At 47.9% G+C, this 18,582-nt stretch overlaps 1 protein-coding gene across 1 annotated transcript in view; it reads right to left on the bottom strand.

Annotated features, from left to right (window-relative positions):
• Window positions 1-18,582, bottom strand: part of MAGI1 (membrane associated guanylate kinase, WW and PDZ domain containing 1) — a 566,477-nt gene that overhangs the window by 208,943 nt on the left and 338,952 nt on the right.

Consider the following 18,582-nt stretch of genomic DNA (forward strand, 5'->3'; position numbering starts at 1 on the left):
GTATCATAATAAACACAACCGCCCTTGCTTTTGGCTCAGCAAGACCTACAGGTAAGACTTAAGTCTAAAGGTAAGAATAGACGCAGTCAAGAGCCACAATTGAGGGAAAAGAACAACACACCTCTTTATTACAAGCTCAACAAATCCAAACCCCCAAACCCCCAATTTTTAAAAAATGCTGCCACATGAACACAGCCTGAGAGATGCAGTGTGAGGAAGAAATGCACAGAAGTGACCTTCAGTCTTTACCTCGGGGTGGGGGCCAGGGGCTACAGAAGTGTCCTCAGCAGGAACCCTTCCCCTGGGCCCCACCCCTTTCCCAAAACTAGAAGAGGAAAAGCCTGGGGGGTGGAGCACAGGGCTGCTGTGGGCTCAGTCAGAAATGGAGGGATCAGGCCTCTGTTGATGCCATTAATCTGCCAACGCTTCCAAGAGCACTAAAATCCACTGGCCAGGGATGAGCCGCGTTTTGTTGACGAGTTGCAGTGCAAGTAAAATCACGAGAAGAACCTAAGAGCTGATATCAATCAATACGTGAGGGCTTCCAGAGTTATCATAAAACACCAGTTTTCAGAAGTTAACAGCCTTACAGATGATAAAACACAAGCTCCTCTCAACTAAGGAATGCATTTATTTTCCCAGGACCAGAAAGACAGTAGGCTATTCTGGAGGTTACCAAGTTCATATACATGGGTTCATGTACATGGAATACACACACTTAAAAAACATCCTCATGCCTTCATGCAAAAGCTCCCAGTTTTCTCTGAACCTGCAACAAATATGTCGGAACCTTCCGAAAGCAATGAGTACTTGTTCACAAGGAAACAGTCAGACAACAACAAAGCCAGCGAGGCCATCCAGACAGCACCCACTCATGAGTCGGCTCCCAAATGCTTCTCAACAGGCAGCGCCTGAGCCTGGTAAACTCTAGGAAAGAGAAAGGGGCGCACACAGCTAATCCTCATGCATGTGTCACACCTGCCCTCAGATAATTGGGCTCAGGCACAAATCCACCCCCTTTGTTTGTGAGGCAAAGTGCCTGTACCAACCCCATGGACAGGACAGCTTTCTTCTTGCAGGTACCCCGCGCAATGCAACTTAGGACTGAACCACCCCCAGCCTTCCTGGCGTGGCCCGTTCACTTCCAAGGAGAGGGAGCCCGGCCTTGCCGCTCCAGGCTTCAGCCAGCCCGACTCTAGATTCCGCTTCCTATTTTCTGGACGCCCCCAGACATGCGTACCTTACCTAGTTCAGACAGTGCTCTGACACACACATGTTAATTTCCAGGAAGCGGACTTAAAAAGCCTTCTGCAAGTCCAGTCTTTCTTTTAAAAAAGGGGAAAATGGGAAAACGGGAGGGGGTGCGGATGCAGGCCTTTCCTCCTGGATGAATTCCCGGGAGCTTGCAAAGCCCTCCAAAGTGCAAAGGCATTTGCCCACCGCGCCCGCCCGCCCCAGCAGCGGCTCTGGGCTGTCCGCTCCCGCCTGCCCAGCCGCCGGAACAATGCAGCAACACAGTTACCAACACCTGCTGGAGCCGATTAAGATGCGCGGGGACGTATTGATCTCCCCCCTCCCTCCCCCTGCCCTGCACACTGAGCAGGCTTTCATCTCCTCCTCTGCCATCCATCGGGAACTCATTGCGCCGGCCCCCTCCCCCTCCCACGCCCGGTCCCCATTCAGCCGAGCCCCTCGCCGAGCGCAGGCTGACTAGCACACTTTGGAATGCACTTCATTAAAATGTAGCCGCCCGATTCCAACCTGCAATGCGGAGGAGGCGATACAAAGCGCGGGCCACACTTCCTCCAGCATCCCCCTCAAAAGCCCCATTGTTCGCCAGGCATCTGCTCCAGAACCCGCCTCTCCCTACCCGCTGACCCCTGATGTGTCTCTCCCTGGTCCCCTCCCCCTCCCCCCTGCCCGGCCCAACGGGCCTGCCGGTGAATTAAACCGCAGCCGCCGCCATCTGGCCTCCCAAGCTGGCCGCGTTTCTCGCCGCCCCTCCTCCCTGGTCCACACACCACACGCGGCATCTTCACCTCCATGGATGTTGCCACAGCCCGAGCGCCGGGGCGGCGGGGCGATCCTGGACCACTTGTACTTGCCTGCAAACCCCAACCTGATCGCCAAGATTAATCCTTCCCTTTGTGAGCCTGAGCGAGCCTCCTCCCAGGCCGGTCCTCGGCTCTGCAGCGGCTGGAGAGAGAGGCGGGGTGGGGGTGGGATCCGAACCCCTTCCTCGGCGAGCGGGGCGCCCTGGCCACCTGACCACAGGGCGGTTGGCGAGGGAAGAAGGTGCGGGCGGCAGGAGCAGCTGACGGTGCGCGAAGGGAGAGAGGATGCCCCAGCTTGCGCCTTTTATATTACTGGCGACATTGCTAACACATGACAACAATTTCCATCTGTATTTAAGCCGGAGTGTGAAAAAAGAGCATTACATCACAGCCCGGCTCCTGGAGGCTGCCGGCTATCTAGGCCAGGGGACGAGGGCGCACCTGCGGGGCCGGCCGAGCAGAGCGGGCGGACATCTCTCCGGCCAGGCAGGCAGGTCCCCTGTGCCCGCTAGTCCTGCGGGAGCCCCAGGCCAAGGGAGGGCGGGGGATGGGGCTGCTCCCTGGGCGGCTGCGGGCGGGGGAAGGTGGAGACTCGGTTAGGGGGGCAACGCTGACTTCAGGAGACGGGGCAGAAGGCTTCGGTGCCTCCAGTGGATCCCCCCTGCCTTTCCATCTCGCTGCCTCTCCCCCACCTCTGGAGGGAATTTCAAAGGTAACAACTCTCACGTTTGAAATCACAGTTTTTCTTGGAGTTAAGATAAAGGGGGACGGAGAGGCTTAGACTATTAATGGGAAGAATCCACTTTCAAGGAACAGGCACTTCAAGAATTAAGGGCAGAATCTGGCTCAGCACCGAGCTGTTGCTTTGCTGCTTATCTCTGTCACTCATGCCCTTTGAAAGCACCTGCAGGAGCCCAGGCATTATCTCCATTCTGTGTCTGATGAACCGCCCTCCCCTGCCCCTGGTGAGCAGGCTTTACTGAGACCTCTGGCTTTGGAGAGGTAAGCTTTCTCTAGTGTCAGGTGGTCAGTCCTTGGCAACTGCTGATGCCACTCCTTGTCACGGACAGAGGATGCCCAGACGGTCAAGCAGGAAGTCAGCCCTGGGCCTGCCTGGCTCAGACAGGTGTTAGAGCCACACACGACCATCCCCCAGAATTCACTCTGCAGCTCAGAGAGAAGGAAAGGAAGGGGCTGGGAGAGGCTCTGAGTGAAGAATGGTAGGAAAATAGGAAAGGGAAGCAGAAGCAAGGGACCTTCCTCCCCCTGGGGGTGGGAGGAGAAGGGAGTCAGAACCTCCATTCAGAATGGGCGGAGGCCCATGTGATGGGAAAGCAGCCTCAGGAATGAATGGCGGAGGTGAGGGGCCAGCTGTTCCAGTAACAAGGTGACATCTGTCCCTGGATGGGATGCAGTGCCGGCGGGCCTTCACATCACAGATGAGAAAACAAGTCTGTCCCTTCCCAGTGTGACTCGGCCAGCAGTCCCCGTGTGCACGGACACCTGACTGTCCGTCCCCTGAACATCCAGCGTGTGGAAGGAATGCATTTCAACGCTCCCTGTCCTTCTGGTCACGCATGGTGGTCAGAGCCTCAACTCGAGTCAGGCTCACTGGGTTCCACCCATCGCTCCACTTTCCTGCTGTGTGACCATGGATAAGTCCCCTGCCAGGCTGCGCCTGTTCCTCCCTGTATAAAAAAATGGACAAAACCTACCCGCTCGCTGGGAGGATAATGTGTACCAAGGGCCTGGTTCACCACGCAAAGTGCTCACTGAATTGTCTCTGTGTAAAGTGCCGCCACAAAATGGAAGCCGTCCTCTGCTGCTGCGGGCCCCGCATGCTGAACAGCTCCCAGGCCCCCTTAGAAGCTCAGACCCCAGCCCTGGACGTCACTCCGCCTGTGGGAAAAGTGGGCGAGGCCTTGGGAGAGAAGCCCAGGCCTTTGCTGCCTGCTTGCTCCACACCTTCCTAGGAAGGCGCAAGCCCTGGGAGCGGAACGTGAAGTATGAGCTTATACATTTGGTCTGAGAGAAGAAATAAACTTAAGGGAATCATGTCTTTATCAACCATGAACATAATACATGTGGACAGTCTGATCAGGGCCCTTTTAATCATCAAAAAAAAGAAAGAAAGAAAAGCAGATTCTATTTAATACTTTTCAAAAGCTTTAGCCACAACCTAATACTGAAAAACGAAATTTTTATTTTATTAATTTCCACAAGAAAATGATTGTGCAGTATAAATTAAATTGCCTTTTCACAAGGAAGCTGCATAGAAACTGCATGGAAAGGGACAAAAATACGCCATTCTCTCTCTGAAAGAAAGAAGGAAAGTTTTATTCAGGAAGTATTCAGGATGTGGCTTTCCAGTCTTCAATAGGGGGAGAAAAACAGCCCTCATTTGGTTTGGAAATAGCCTTGACCATAACAAATTATTTTCACCCAGAGCTCCAAAGACCAGGTTTCCATGCAGAAGTACAGCAGAAGTAAAAGATTCCATGAAAATCTACTTGCTTCTTATCAGAGTACATACTGATCTCAAAGCGGAGCTTCCCTCAGCCTGTGTGGTCTCCAGCAAGGCCAGCAGAGATGCTTAACTGCATTTATTCCAACTCCTTTGTCCCACACAAAGTTAAAGGCCTAGCCCTGGGCTAGCCTTCCCTCAGGGCCTGACTCCTCAACCTTCAGGCAGCAAAGTGCAGACATTTCTTCACTAGCAATTTTTAACAAACAACTGTGAGGAAAGGGCCAAGAGTCTTCCTCATTGAACAATTTGAAAACAATTAGGGAAATGATCAGGAGTGGACTAATTAAATGTTGTGGAAATGTGACCACTGATGAGGCCCCTTCAAAACCCACCTGGGGCTCTTTCTCCTGTACAAATCCTTGGGTAAGAGACTACCATGCACCTCCCCTTCCCACCTAGGCTCCCGCCCCACAGGGTTCCCGCCCCACAGTGTTGTTACAAAGACTGAGCGCCCGGCACAGAGTAAAGTGCTGTCAGTGTTTGCTGCTGTCCAATCACTGCTGACACAGGTGTGCATTCCTCGCAAAGCTTGCTCTGCTCGTCTTCCCACAAGTATTTACTGAGCACATACCTCGTACATACACTGTTGGTTGTCATAAAGAGGTATGCACATCTATAGGTTTGAAAAAAAGCCAATTGTATACCATTCTTATATGAGAATGTTGCCAGCAGGAGCTAAAAACTGCTGACAATTCTAATGAACAGAATAATGGACAAACAGATCACGGTATAGTCCTACAATGCAAGACTATCTAGCGATAAAAAAATAAAATCAAATTGCTGTTACATGCAAGCAATCTGGAGGAATCTCACAGAAGTAATGCTAGCCTAAGAAGTTAGAACAAAAGAATACATGTTGCATGACTCCATTTATATGGAATTCTAGAACAGGCAAAATTAATCTAGGGTGATAATTCAGAACCGACGTTACTTACCTCTGGGAGAGAGAAGTGTTCAGTGGGAAGGAGCAGGAGGGGCCTGCTGGGAAGTTCACATGTTCTATATATCGATCTGAGTAATGGTTACAGGGACGGATATGCGCATGCATGGACATGTGGGTGCAGACGTGTGTGTGTGTGTGTGTGTGTGTGTGTGTAAACGCTTCAAGCTCTGCGCTTAAGATTTATAGAGCTTACTATATGTATGTAATACCTCAAATTAAAAAACAAAACAAATGCACTCTCTGTTGGAGCCCAAATGTGCCCAGCTCCAGTAACTGGCATAACTGGCATGCTGCTCCACCAAGTTTGGAACAAGGGGGAGAAATAGACCAGTCTGTGGTAGAAGGATAGGAAGGAGAGAAGGGGAAGGAAATAGAGAGAAGGAAGAGACTGTGTGTGTGTGGGGGGGGAGGACAGAGGGAGGGGGAGAGAAGGATGATGTGGCAGGCAGGCCAGGCCCCTAAAGCAATACTATGAATTCAGAACAAAACAGCAAGTGCCATATCAACAAGTTATTTTTTCATCTAGTCAATGTTCCTTAGAGAGACCATATTTATTTAATTATATCTGACAATATTTCTCAATTAGTACATGAGCCATATCCACAGTGAGCTGAGGAGATGTGCATGGGTGTCTCATTCTAGTGAAATGAAGGGGTCTGAATACCCACCACTCAGCACACGGCCTAGGGAAGGATAGATTCAGCAACAAACAGGAAATTCAATCAAACTTGTATTAGCCACAGATTTCTATCCCCTGGGGAAACACGGGAGACCTGGGTCAAAGGACTTTATTGTAGATTCCCGAAATTAGCTGTAGTCCAGCAGGCAACACCGTTGGAACCCGGGCAGACCTTCAGTCTCCCTGATGCCTCCATATGATATCTCATTTCCAGGTCATATCACACACATGAAGAATATTTTATCTACAAGTCGGGCAGCATTTTTTCAAAATGCCACTGAAATAGATGTCTTTTCCCCCCAAATCACTAATTAAGTGAAGCTGAGACTGTGCAAAACCATTCAGAGGTGGAAATAAGAAACGTGCATCCCTCGAATCAACTCTAGATGAAAACATAGGATACCAATGCTGTAACTCCTGACAACCCTATAGGGTCTGTTTGTAACAATGTTCATGTTACAAGATGGGAAAGGAGGAAAATGTCAAGTTCATTTACGTAGAGCAACTGCAATTAGAAAGCCAACGTAATAAATCGTTTCCAGGATGGCAGCTTGTTGACCTTGAGGATTACTTCCCTTCTAGCATAACCAAAGCAAAGCACTTAGGCATGTGAACAGCCCACTTCTCATAGGCACTCATGTGAGTGGAGAAGCCCCAACGAGAAATACAGCATCCTCAGAAGACATGGTCCAGCAATGGTTTTCTTCTGATGACAGGAGGGTGAGAAATGAATGAGGAGGCTGTGCCTGGTTAAACTGGGGTTCCGTTAGCACCCATCTTGCTCACTTACACAGTTCTTGACGACTGTCACCTACCCTGCTCGGGCTTCTTCCATAACAAGCACCTGCAGCTGAGTGTGAAGCAGCCACGCCTTGGCTCAGAGGGGTCCCCCCACAGCACCCTGTACCTCCCAAGGCTGCCAAGGAAGGGAAGGGGCAAAAAAGTCATTTAACCCAGGTCTCCTATTCATGAAGTGCCTCAAATTTAGACTTTGTTCCCTTCAAGTACAGTTATACCTACAGTTACAAAGATACACTAAAAAGAATAAAATATATTTAAACTTGGGGTCTATTTTCAGACTACACTGACTTTCATGTGCCTTGAATTAATGTTTTATACATCTTGCAATTAGTGAATAGTGCGATTATACCACATTGCTATGTGAATGTTAAAAACAGTAAATAAATGCAAACATTAAAACCATGTCCTAACTTTTTGCTGTTGCATTAGTCTTTGTTGTTGTGTTTTCAAATATTCCATAAGAGTAGAAACCTAAGTCATCTCTCCATCCTTAGGAGGTCCACAGGGGCAAGCACCAGCCAAAGGACTTCATGATCTTGAGCCTGGGCCTGGCGATTAGGATGCGTAAGGTACCTATTACTCCCCTAGAAGACAGGTTCCTTTTCAAGTCCAGGTAAGCCTAGAGGTGTTAAGGAGAGCCACTTGTCCACGGTCCCATGGGTAGATCTTTCCCGACTCTCCCTGGGGAAGAGGTTCCACTGCTTTCATTTGGCCTCTCCTTTGGTATGTGTTTCATTTCCGGGTCACGTGGATTCGCTCTGTCTCAAGACTGAGGTTGGTGCCCATTCTTGTATGTTATTCAGTCCTGGGCTTACCCTATCATGGGACTTACCTTACTCTAGGATAACTGCTATTGTCTGTCTTCCCCACTACACTGTGAACTCCCCGAGAGCAGGAAATGTTACCTGCTCACAGTAGTATTTACTACATGTTGGTTGAATGGACAGATAAATGGCATAAATGGAGAGTGGTTGGCTAAGTAGATGGATCAGTTGATTGATGGAAAAAGAAAACAAATAATAGTTACTACCCAATAAGATCCAATTCTAATACTGTCTCCAGCCTTTAATTAGCTGAACTAAGAATAGAGAGATCTTGTAACTGGATTAGATTAGGCCTCTGGTGTTCAAGGATCCAGGGGATATTATCCTTACTGGGGTAAGGCACCACTTCACCATGCCTGGAGAGCATGGTTGAGGCATGTACCTCCCGAATGAATGGAAATTTGATTCTACCCCTCAGGCTTTAAGTCTAGCTGAGCATCTTCTCTGAGGAGAACTCAGCCACTGCAAAAACCACAGTCAGGGGGCTGCCCACCAAGGCACCATTCACACAGATTACAAACAAAATAGCGCCCCCTGGAGGTGAATGATGTAGTGGCTTTGATGGGATCTAAGATGAGCAAGTAACTATCAAAGAACGAGTAACAAAAGACATCACCCCAAAGAAAAGGAATATGTTTAGTTGCTGATTCTTTTTCCTGATTTTCTTAGATCTTTTCTAGTGCTATATGCAATATGAGCCACCGGTTAAGAGCAAAACTTCTAGAACAACACTCCACAGCTCTACCACTTAGTAGCTGTGACATCTTGACCAAGTGATTTAACCTTTTTGTTCCTCAGTTTCCTGGAATGTGGAGACTAAGGGCATCTGCATTCCAGGGCCACTGTGAGGATTAAATGAACTATTATGCTAACACAGAATAAAACCTGGCACTTGGCAAGTGCTCAATGTTAATAATAATTATCATTATACTTTCACAGTCACCTAGAATCTCATTGGCAGATATTTCGGATCCATTTAAAATAATTTTCCTTACTTATTTTCTAAAAATCTTCAGTATGTGCATATGTATCTGGATATATAGACGTACACACACACAGTCTGAGCGAATAAAATGTGGTGGTTACTAAAGGGAGCGCTGGTATCCATCCTGACTGCCTGGCTCCATCCATTCCATAGCTGTGGGGCAAGTCACTTAGCATCACCACGCCTCAGCTTCCTCCCCGTAAGTGAGAAACTATCATTAAAATTCTCAGCCTATACTTGGTATTCCCTAAGTGGTTGATTTTTTAAAAAAATATATTTTATTGATGTTTTACAGAGAGGAAAGGAGAGAGATAGAGAGTTAGAAACATCGATGAGAGAGAAACATCGATCAGCTGCCTCCTGCACATCTCCCACTGGGGATGTGCCCGCAACCCAGGCACATGCCCTTGACCGGAATCGAACCCGGGACCCCTCAGTCCGCAGGCCAACGCTCCATCCACTGAGCCAAACCGGTTTCGGCAAGTGGTTGATTTTTGTTTTAATATATGTACAATGTCTTTTAGGCGAGTCTCTCCATACTTTAATAATAAATCTCAATTGTAGGCTAAAAACACTGATAATTAATAACGGGGAAAACGAAAATGTAACACTCACATATAATTCTCTTTCCCCAAATTGTATTGATTGCTTTTTAATTTTTTTGTATGGATTAATTCTTAAAATACTTTCTTTAGAAATAACTTCAAATTTACAGAAAGTTGCAAGGATAAGAATAGTACAACGAACACTATATACGCAGATTCATCTAATAGTAACATTTCAACCTATTGGCTTGTCATCTGTTCTCTCCTTCTTTCTCCCCACACATAATACATTTTTAACCACTTATAATGTTTTGTCATTATTCGAGAGTAAGATGCATTTGCCATAGCCCATTACCCCTGAAAACATGAGAATATTTCCTAAAATAGGGATATGTAAATGGTTAATTTTAAAGACAATAGGAAAATGTGTCATTGAGTGATGTCTACTTCTTTAAATGTCAGATAATCTTTGGGGTAACTCATTTCATTGGGACTTTAGGTAAGCTCATCAGAGGATAACTGGTAAGTATCCTTATTTTGATCTTAGCATGAATGCACATAATCCATTGCAGAAGCTGGAAATTACTTGTAATATTTTATTGAACACATTTGATATAAGGAGATTTCTTTTAAAATATATTGGCTGGTGTGGCTCAGTTGGTTGAGCTTCATCCTGTGCACCGAGGGGTCACCGGTTGGATTCATGGTCAGGGCACATGCCCGGGTTAAGGGTTTGGTCCCAGGTTGGGATGTGTGCAGGAGGCAACCAATAGATGTTTCTCTCTCACATGGATGTTTCCCTCTCTCTCGCTCTCCCTTCCTCTCTCGCTAAAATGAATAAAAATAAATGAAATAAAATATATTGTACTTTATTTGAATGATTCTTAGGAAGCTCAAACTTGGTAAAACCATCTCTTAAATAATAGACAGTAAGGATACTGTGAAAACTTCTATGTATCTATATAAATTGCTGTGGAAATTGCTTTATAATTGCAACAAATCTGGATGAAAATGTCAGCTAAATTTATAAAGCAATTAAATAAATTAACAAGACTGTGAAATAGATACTTTAGTATCCTACACCCAGCCAAGGATTAATCCATATGTTATTAAGAAAAGATTCTTTTTTTAAAATTCAATACATTAATTTTAAAAAATGTTCTCCAAGGTGATTGTGCCCAGAAAAATATAGCAAGAGCGTGGGCTCTTGGAGACAGTCAGAACTGGATATGAGTCTGGGTTCCATCATTATTAAACTGTGCATCCTCGAGCAAGACTCTTACCTAAGTTCCCCACACCGACATTGCACACTCATCATACAGCGACGGTAATGCTATGCCTCGCAGGGTTTAGAGAGGGTTAAAAAAGTCAAAACTTGTAAATAACTTAGCACAGGGCCTGGTACATATAGTAACCACTCAATTAGGGAGAGATTTATTGTTAAGCAGTAAGGCTGGTGTAACATGTTTTCATAAGAAGATTATAAATTACATCAACTCTAATTAAACTTAAATCTAGACTCCTATGGCTTTCCCTTTTTCTACATTCCGGAGAACCCGGGAAAAAAGAGCACCAGCCAGCCGTGTTTATATGAGTCTATTAAAAGACACACATAAATCAAGGCCAGTGCTAGGAGCTCTTACGTTTGTAGTTTTTCTTTTATTTTTTTTCCAATGACTTCATCTACTCAGCAAATATACAATGGCAATTAGGGTAACAACATATAATAAGAAACACAAAGAAAAAGAACATTGGGGAATTAGCTGATGCTGGGACTATGCAGAGAAAGCGCTGGTTCAAGCAGGCCTATTATTGGCTAAATCATCCAATTATTAATCTTCCCTATGTTCTCGCCTCGCTGCTAGTGTGAGGCTGTTACTCAACAAATGTTAGGAAATCATTTTAACTTAGCGGCCCCCAAAGAATCATATAAATCATTAAAAAAAAGATAGTCATATAAATAAGGCCCAAAGCCTAATGAGAACTTGAAAAGGAAAAAGGGAGAATGTGGCTTGAGGATTCATGCTGGCAAGGAAGGAAGGAGGCAGGGGAGGGAGAGCCTGACTGTAAAGAGGAGGAAGGAGGCAGGGGAGGGAGAGTCTGACTGGAGAGAGGAGGAAGGAGGCAGGGGAGGGAGAGGTCTGACTGGAGAGAGGACTGTGAGGTGTCTGGCTCACTGATGGGCTCTGGACTTCTCAGAAACAGCGATGCTAATGGGAGAATAGAGGCCCAGGAAGCCTGGGTCACCTGTTCACGTCATCAAAATCCATGAGTGGGAGAGCCTGCCAGCTGCTCCAACCCCCCACCCCCCCGAAAGCCCGTCACACCCAAGCGCCACCCCCCGGGAGGAGAGGAAAGGTCCCAGACCTCCTCAGGGGCTCGCTGCTGGGATAGCTCCGCACAGCCCCACTGGGGTGGGACGCTGTGGGAACGAGGATGGCCGTTTTGTTTTGGTTTGTCCCAAACACGGGTGTGAGCCTGGCATCTATCGGGTGGGTGTTATCAGAATAACAGAGAACATTCCCACATCCCTCACAATCTTCAGTGCCCCTCCAAGCAGTCATGTGGATGAACATTTGTTAATAACTATTATCCACATTATATCTAAGTAAACAGTATTTTTTTCTAAGCCATGGTTTTTTAATTGGGCATAAAACTCCTTACCTGGACTATAGCATTACTTTGTGAAACATGAGCCACACCTCAGCTGGTGGAACAGGAAACTGTGAGAAGTGGTCCAGCAGCAGAGGGCGAACCCCCTCGATGCAGGGCATTCTGTGTTTAAGGTGTTTTCCATGTATGTAACACTAAGCTAAGCACTGTAAAAAGTATAACAACAAATCAAAAGCATAAGAATTCATCCCTACCCAGGAGGCCGCTTTGTTGGCAAAACATCCCATTAGCCCAGCTGGCGTGTCTCAGTGGTTGAGCATCAACCTATGAACCAGGAGGTCACAGTTCGTTTCCAGTCAGGGCATGTGCCTGGTTTGTGGGCTTGATCCCCAGTGTAGGGCATGCAGGAGGCAGCCGATCAACGATTCTCTCTCATCATTGATGTTTCTATCCCTCTCTTCCCCTCCCTTCCTCTCTGAAATCAATAAAAATATAAAAAGGAAAACAAAAAAAACCCACTCAAAATCCCATTATATAGTTATACTAGAGGCCTGGTGCACAAAATTTGTGCACAGGGGTGGGGGTGGGGGTCGGGGTGGTGTGTCCCTCAGCCCAGCCTGCACCCTCTCCAATCTGGGACATCCCTCTCACAATCCAAGACTGCTGGCTCCCAACCGCTCACCTGCCTGCCTGCCTGCCTGCCTGATTGCACCTAACCGCTTCTGCCTGCCAGCCTGATCACCCACTAACCACTCCCCTGCCAGCCTGATCGACGCCGAACTGCTCCCCTGCCGGCCCAATTGCCCCCAACTGCCCTCCCCTGCTGGCCTTATCACCCACAACTGCCCTCCCCTGCTGGCCTGGTCACCCCCAACTGCCCTCCCCTGCAGGCCTGGTCCCCCCACAACTGCCCTCCCCTGCAGGCCATCTTTGACCACATGGGGGCGGCCATCTTGTGTGTTGGAGTGATGGTCAATTTGCATATTGCCTCTTTATTAGATAGGATAGGGTGTTTTTAGCAGCACCACATTTAAAGCCATTTGTTAAAATATACATATTTTGTAGGATGGAGAACCCTATACCACAGCATGAACCATTCACTTGTGCTCTAATTCTTTGCCTCTGAGGACAACCGATAGGAAACCATTGTAGAAGAAGTAGGTTTTGATGGAGAAGAAAGGGGAGGATAGGTAGGGGGAGTGAAGGGGGGAAGTCAGTGGCTAGGAGGAGTCTCCAGACCACAGACTGACCAGAGCACATGAGAAAATACAGTGTTGATGGTAAAGGGACAGGGAGAGAAGAGGTGAGAATAGATGGAGAATTCATGAAGATTGGATTGGATAGAAATGAGGCAGGGATTTAAGAGTCTCATGGGCTTGAGCTCAGACCTTTCCTCGTCTGTGCGTCCTCAGCGAGGCCAGAGTTAGAATTGACAGATATGTAAGGATCACGGCAAGTACCTAGTACACAGCAGAGGAGGCCCAGACGGAAGCTATTACTACCGTTACTGGCCACCACTTCACACAGGCGAGGTTTTGTAAAGGCTAGAGCGACACCCCGTTTCAGACGGCGCTTGTTGGAGGACAAGGGCAGTGACCACAGCAAGGAGTTCCCAGTGACTTCCATGTCATCTGTCCTGGTGATGTTCATGAAACTGTCTAGCTCAGGAGGTGCCACTGAGCGTTGCACTCGTGTCAAACACCAGGGATGCGCGTCCCAGGAGAGCAGCGTGTCCCAGGAGAATAGCGCGTCCCAGCGCCCAGTTCTCATCCCGACCGCTTGCTGACCAGCTGGGCAGTTCACGCCCTCAGCTCTAATTGCAGACCGGGCTGGCTGTTGGCCAGTGTAGCTGGCACAGCCATATATAGAGAAACTAATAGGTTCAAATAGGTTTGAAAATGGCACAAATAAAGATCAGGATCATTTATGTTTACTATCACATCAAATTTAAATTATCTTGTGGATCGAAGCAATTCTACGCCTTTGTCAACTGCTCCGTCAATGACCTAAGCCTCTTCCACAGGGGACAGGGTCTCAGGATCAGGCAGCGCCCTGATCACCAAGGTGGAAGCTACAGAGCAAAGTGCCCACCCCTGTCCCAGGGGCCTCTGCTTGGAAGGACTGCGAGCTCTGCAGAGGGAGCCCAGGGGAGACAGGAGCGGGCGGTGGTGCAGCCCTCCGGGGAGCCCGTGCTCGGCGATGAGCTGTACCTCCTTGTGACAGCAGCCGTGTGGTGAATGACAAGCCCGGTCAGGTATCGCCTTCATCTTCAGATGTCACGTCAGCTGGGACGGGCGGTCACAACGCAGGAAGGCTGTCAGTGCAGCAGGTCCAGAGGTCCAGGCCGCAGTCAGGAGGAGGGGAATGGCACTCCAGTTCCCCGCTCCCTGGAGCCTGGCCTTTCCCTGGGCCTGGCTGGCCAGCCAAGTCATCAAGGGAGTCCTCGCAGCCTTCTAGGAACTCACACTCCGAGCTGCCTTTTATTCTAAAACCTTTATGGCAAAAGCAGCTCTGCTGTTTCTCCCGAATGCTAAGTAATGAGGGAAAAATAAAACAAGGGACACAAAGAGCATCTTCTCCACTTCTTCATTTTGTTCATTCATTCAACAAATATTTATCCTCTGGCCCAGGCAATATTCTAGGCCTGGGCGGGTCACTGAGGCCGATAGTGCCCACCCTCAGCAGAGTTAGATTCTGATAGGACAGATGGACATGCAGCAGGCAAAATATGTGCTTGAAGAGAGCCACAGAGGGTGGTCTGGGAGCAGTGAGGGCAGTGGGCACAATCCTGGAGGCCTTCATGGTGGAAGTGGCATCTAGATTAAAGCTTAAAACTGGTCACATGGAAATGTAGGGAACTAGAATCTACCCAGTTATAAAAAGGCAGCAGGTGTGTTTGGGGAATGGATGAAGTTTCTGTGACTGAAGCACTGAGGGCAAGGAGGTTGGGAAATTCAACAGAATTTCAGGGGCAGGAGACAAGAATATTATCCAGATGGTTCTGAGGAATGAGAGAAGTGAGCAGCATGAACGTCGTTTACATGCATTTCAAATCCATTATTTAAAGGTGATTTTCCATTGGTATACTAAGAAGAGACCTAACAAAAACTAAGATAAATCTAGATACCCCAAGAGAATCCTGTAATGATTTTTAAAACCTGAATAATCTAAACAATTATTAAATTTCTATTGTATGTATTAGTGAGTTACTTGCAATTCATAGAGAAAATACTTCTTTTTACATAGTCCCCACCCCCAAAACATAAATCCCCAAGGTTTTAAACAGCCAACACTATACAGCTCAGCAATGAGAAGCTTCCCTTTGCTCCCATTCTCAATGGTCCCTGCTACACTGCTCGAATCAGTGCTATTAATTACACCCCACACGGGAGGTAGACAGGCTGGCTTAACCCTGACCAGGCCACTTGCTCGCTGTGTGACTCCAGGCAAGCTAGTCACCTCTCTGAGCCTCTTTCCTGTGACGGACCCCTCTCCCAGGGTGCCACGGGGTCTGGGGAGACAGTGTTGGAGGTGGGTGTTTCCATTTCCATTTTACTGAAGCGTAAGGAGGTCAGGGAGGTTGCACAAGGCCACACAGCTACACCGCGCCCTCAGGATGCGATTCACTCTGCATCTAGCTCTCTTTTCTGCCATAATTTGTGTTTGTTTGTTTGGTTTTTGGGGAGAGGGTGATTTTCAATGGTAAATATAATTAAAGTTTAATTGTGATGACCTTGCTCATACTATTGAAATAAAAGTTTTTGAATAAAGTGGGAGTGGAGAATAACAAGCAAAAATAGTACCGGATGGGCACTTTAAATAGGTGAGTTGTATGGTAGGTGAATCATCCTATATAATAAAACCCTAATATGCAAATCGACTGAACAGTGGAACAACCGGTCACTATGATGCACACTGACCACCGGGGGCAGACACTCAATGCAGGAGTTGCCCCCTGGTAGTCAGTGCACTCCCACAGGGGGAGCGCTGCTCAGCCAGAAGCCGGGCTCACCACTGGCGAGCGTAGCAGCAGGAGCCTCTCACGCCTCATGGCAGCACTAAGGACACCTTGGGGATCCCAGACTGCGAGAGGGCGCAGGTCCGGCTGAGGGAACTGCCCCCGTCCTCCCACCCCCCACCACAGTGCAAGAATGTCATGCACCGGGCCTCCTGCATCTCAATAAAGCTGTGCAACAGGAGGGCTGCTGTCACCCGCACATCTCTGCCCAGGGGTCTGGATAAAAGGGACCCTTGATGGTGAAACCCCTCGTGGTGCGTGCAAGGCTGGGCTGCACTAGGGGAAGAACTCGAGAACTGCCCCTGTAACCCCACCCCCCACCACAGTGCAAGAATGTCATGCACCGGGCCTCCTGCATCTCAATAAAGCTGTGCAACAGGAGGGCTGCTGTCACCCGCACATCTCTGCCCAGGGGTCTGGATAAAAGGGACCCTTGATGGTGAAACCCCTCGTGGTGCGTGCAAGGCTGGGCTGCACTAGGGGAAGAACTCGAGAACAAAGGGCTTTACTTATTAATGTCTCATGCTGCCCGTGGAGCCTCCTAAAATGTACAGGAAAAGAAGGCTAGCCCAAAGCACAAGCACCTGCTCATGAGGTCACCCCTTCTCAAAATACTGAAGTCACTGAAATAGCATCAGCAGGAAGTTCTGGAAAATGCAGATTACACGAGCTTGTTCCCAGGGCAGCTACCACAGAGCCAGGAGGAGCCGTCCTCCAAGCCCAGGGCCCCAGGGCTTCCTGAGCGGCTGGCAGGACAGGTGGTAGAGAGGTCCTGCTTCACCAGTCACGTGGGTCCAAGAACCAAAATAAACACAGCCGTGGCCGGAGGTGTGCGAGCCTGGAACAGAATCCGCGCCACGCGGCCTCTCCCGTTCAAAGGCACACACACCGCCGGACTCGGAAACAGGCCTCCGCTGAATTTCCTTCCCATTTTATGAAGGAAACGTAAAATGAAATGTTACTTGTTTTCTTTTTCAGTAGGAAGACCATTTGCACGTTCCCAATTCCTAATTGACTGGTTTCGCAGGAATGCAGCACCAGGCGTGCACACAAGCAAAGATGAAACATGGTTCTCCACTGTGTGTGACGGCTGAGGTCACTTCTGCCCCAGTTCCTACGTGACGGCAGGCTTAAAACCAAGCCATTTAGCTCACAGTCAGGTGCAATAAAATCAGTGGAAAACATAAACGGGAAAGCATGCCAAAAATGTAACCATGGTAACACCACAGATGCATCCAGAAATGGTGTGCTCGTGTGCTTCATTCCCCATGTCTTAAATTGGAATCTAAGCAGGGGGAAGATTACACAGAGAACAATCATGATTCTGCAATTACTAAATTCTGCAAAACTGCACTCAACCTGCTGTGCTAGAACTTCAGCGGCAGCCGCGGTCCAGCCACAGGAGCAGCCCTGATGGCTTAAGAGATGCCACTTAGCAGTTACTTGATCTGCCTGACTCTGTTTCCTCATCTGTAAAATGGGTATAAAATCCCAACCTCAAAAGGTTTTTCTAAGAGTAAAATTGGACAGTATCTCAGAGACAGGGCAATGGTGGGTCAGGAGACCCGAGGCCCTGGTCACCTTTAAACCTTTTTTTATTGGTTTACGTGCCTTGGTTTCTTGATTTATAAAAATAGAATGACAATTTGTGCTTAACCCATGTGGTTAGCACTAGAAATTATCATTAATCCAATAAGGAATTATTAGGATGCTCTTAGGATTATAGTCTCAATCCCAATGCTGAAAGCCCAAGAGAACTGAGGGCCAGAAATCCCCATGGACACACTGTGACCACACCCTCTCTGTCCAGAGCTCTGCCTCGCAGCAGGAAGAGGCCACTTTGGGGACTGACCCAGGTTCCTTGAAGTCAAGCTCTTTTCCATCTGGAACCTGGGTTATGTAACCATGGTAACACCACAGATGCATCCAGAAATGGTGTGCTTGTGTGCTTCATTCCCCATGTCTTAAATTGGAATCTAAGCAGGGGGAAGATTACACAGAGAACAATCATGATTCTGCAATTACTAAATTCTGCAAAACTGCACTCAACCTGCTGTGCTAGAACTTCAGCGGCAGCCGCGGTCCAGCCACAGGAGCAGCCCTGATGGCTTAAGAGATGCCACTTAGCAGTTACTTGATCTGCCTGACTCTGTTTCCTCATCTGTAAAATGGGTATAAAATCCCAACCTCAAAAGGTTTTTCTAAGAGTAAAATTGGACAGTATCTCAGAGACAAGGCAATGGTGGGTCAGGAGACCCGAGGCCCTGGTCACCTTTAAACCTTTTTTTATTGGTTTACGTGCCTTGGTTTCTTGATTTATAAAAATAGAATGACAATTTGTGCTTAACCCATGTGGTTAGCACTAGAAATTATCATTAATCCAATAAGGAATTATTAGGATGCTCTTAGGATTATAGTCTCAATCCCAATGCTGAAAGCCCAAGAGAACTGAGGGCCAGAAATCCCCATGGACACACTGTGACCACACCCTCTCTGTCCAGAGCTCTGCCTCGCAGCAGGAAGAGGCCACTTTGGGGACTGACCCAGGTTCCTTGAAGTCAAGCTCTTTTCCATCTGGAACCTGGGTTTTATT

Source organism: Myotis brandtii, unplaced genomic scaffold, assembly GCF_000412655.1.
Source record: "Myotis brandtii unplaced genomic scaffold, ASM41265v1 scaffold140, whole genome shotgun sequence".
Lineage (NCBI taxonomy): Eukaryota > Metazoa > Chordata > Mammalia > Chiroptera > Vespertilionidae > Myotis > Myotis brandtii.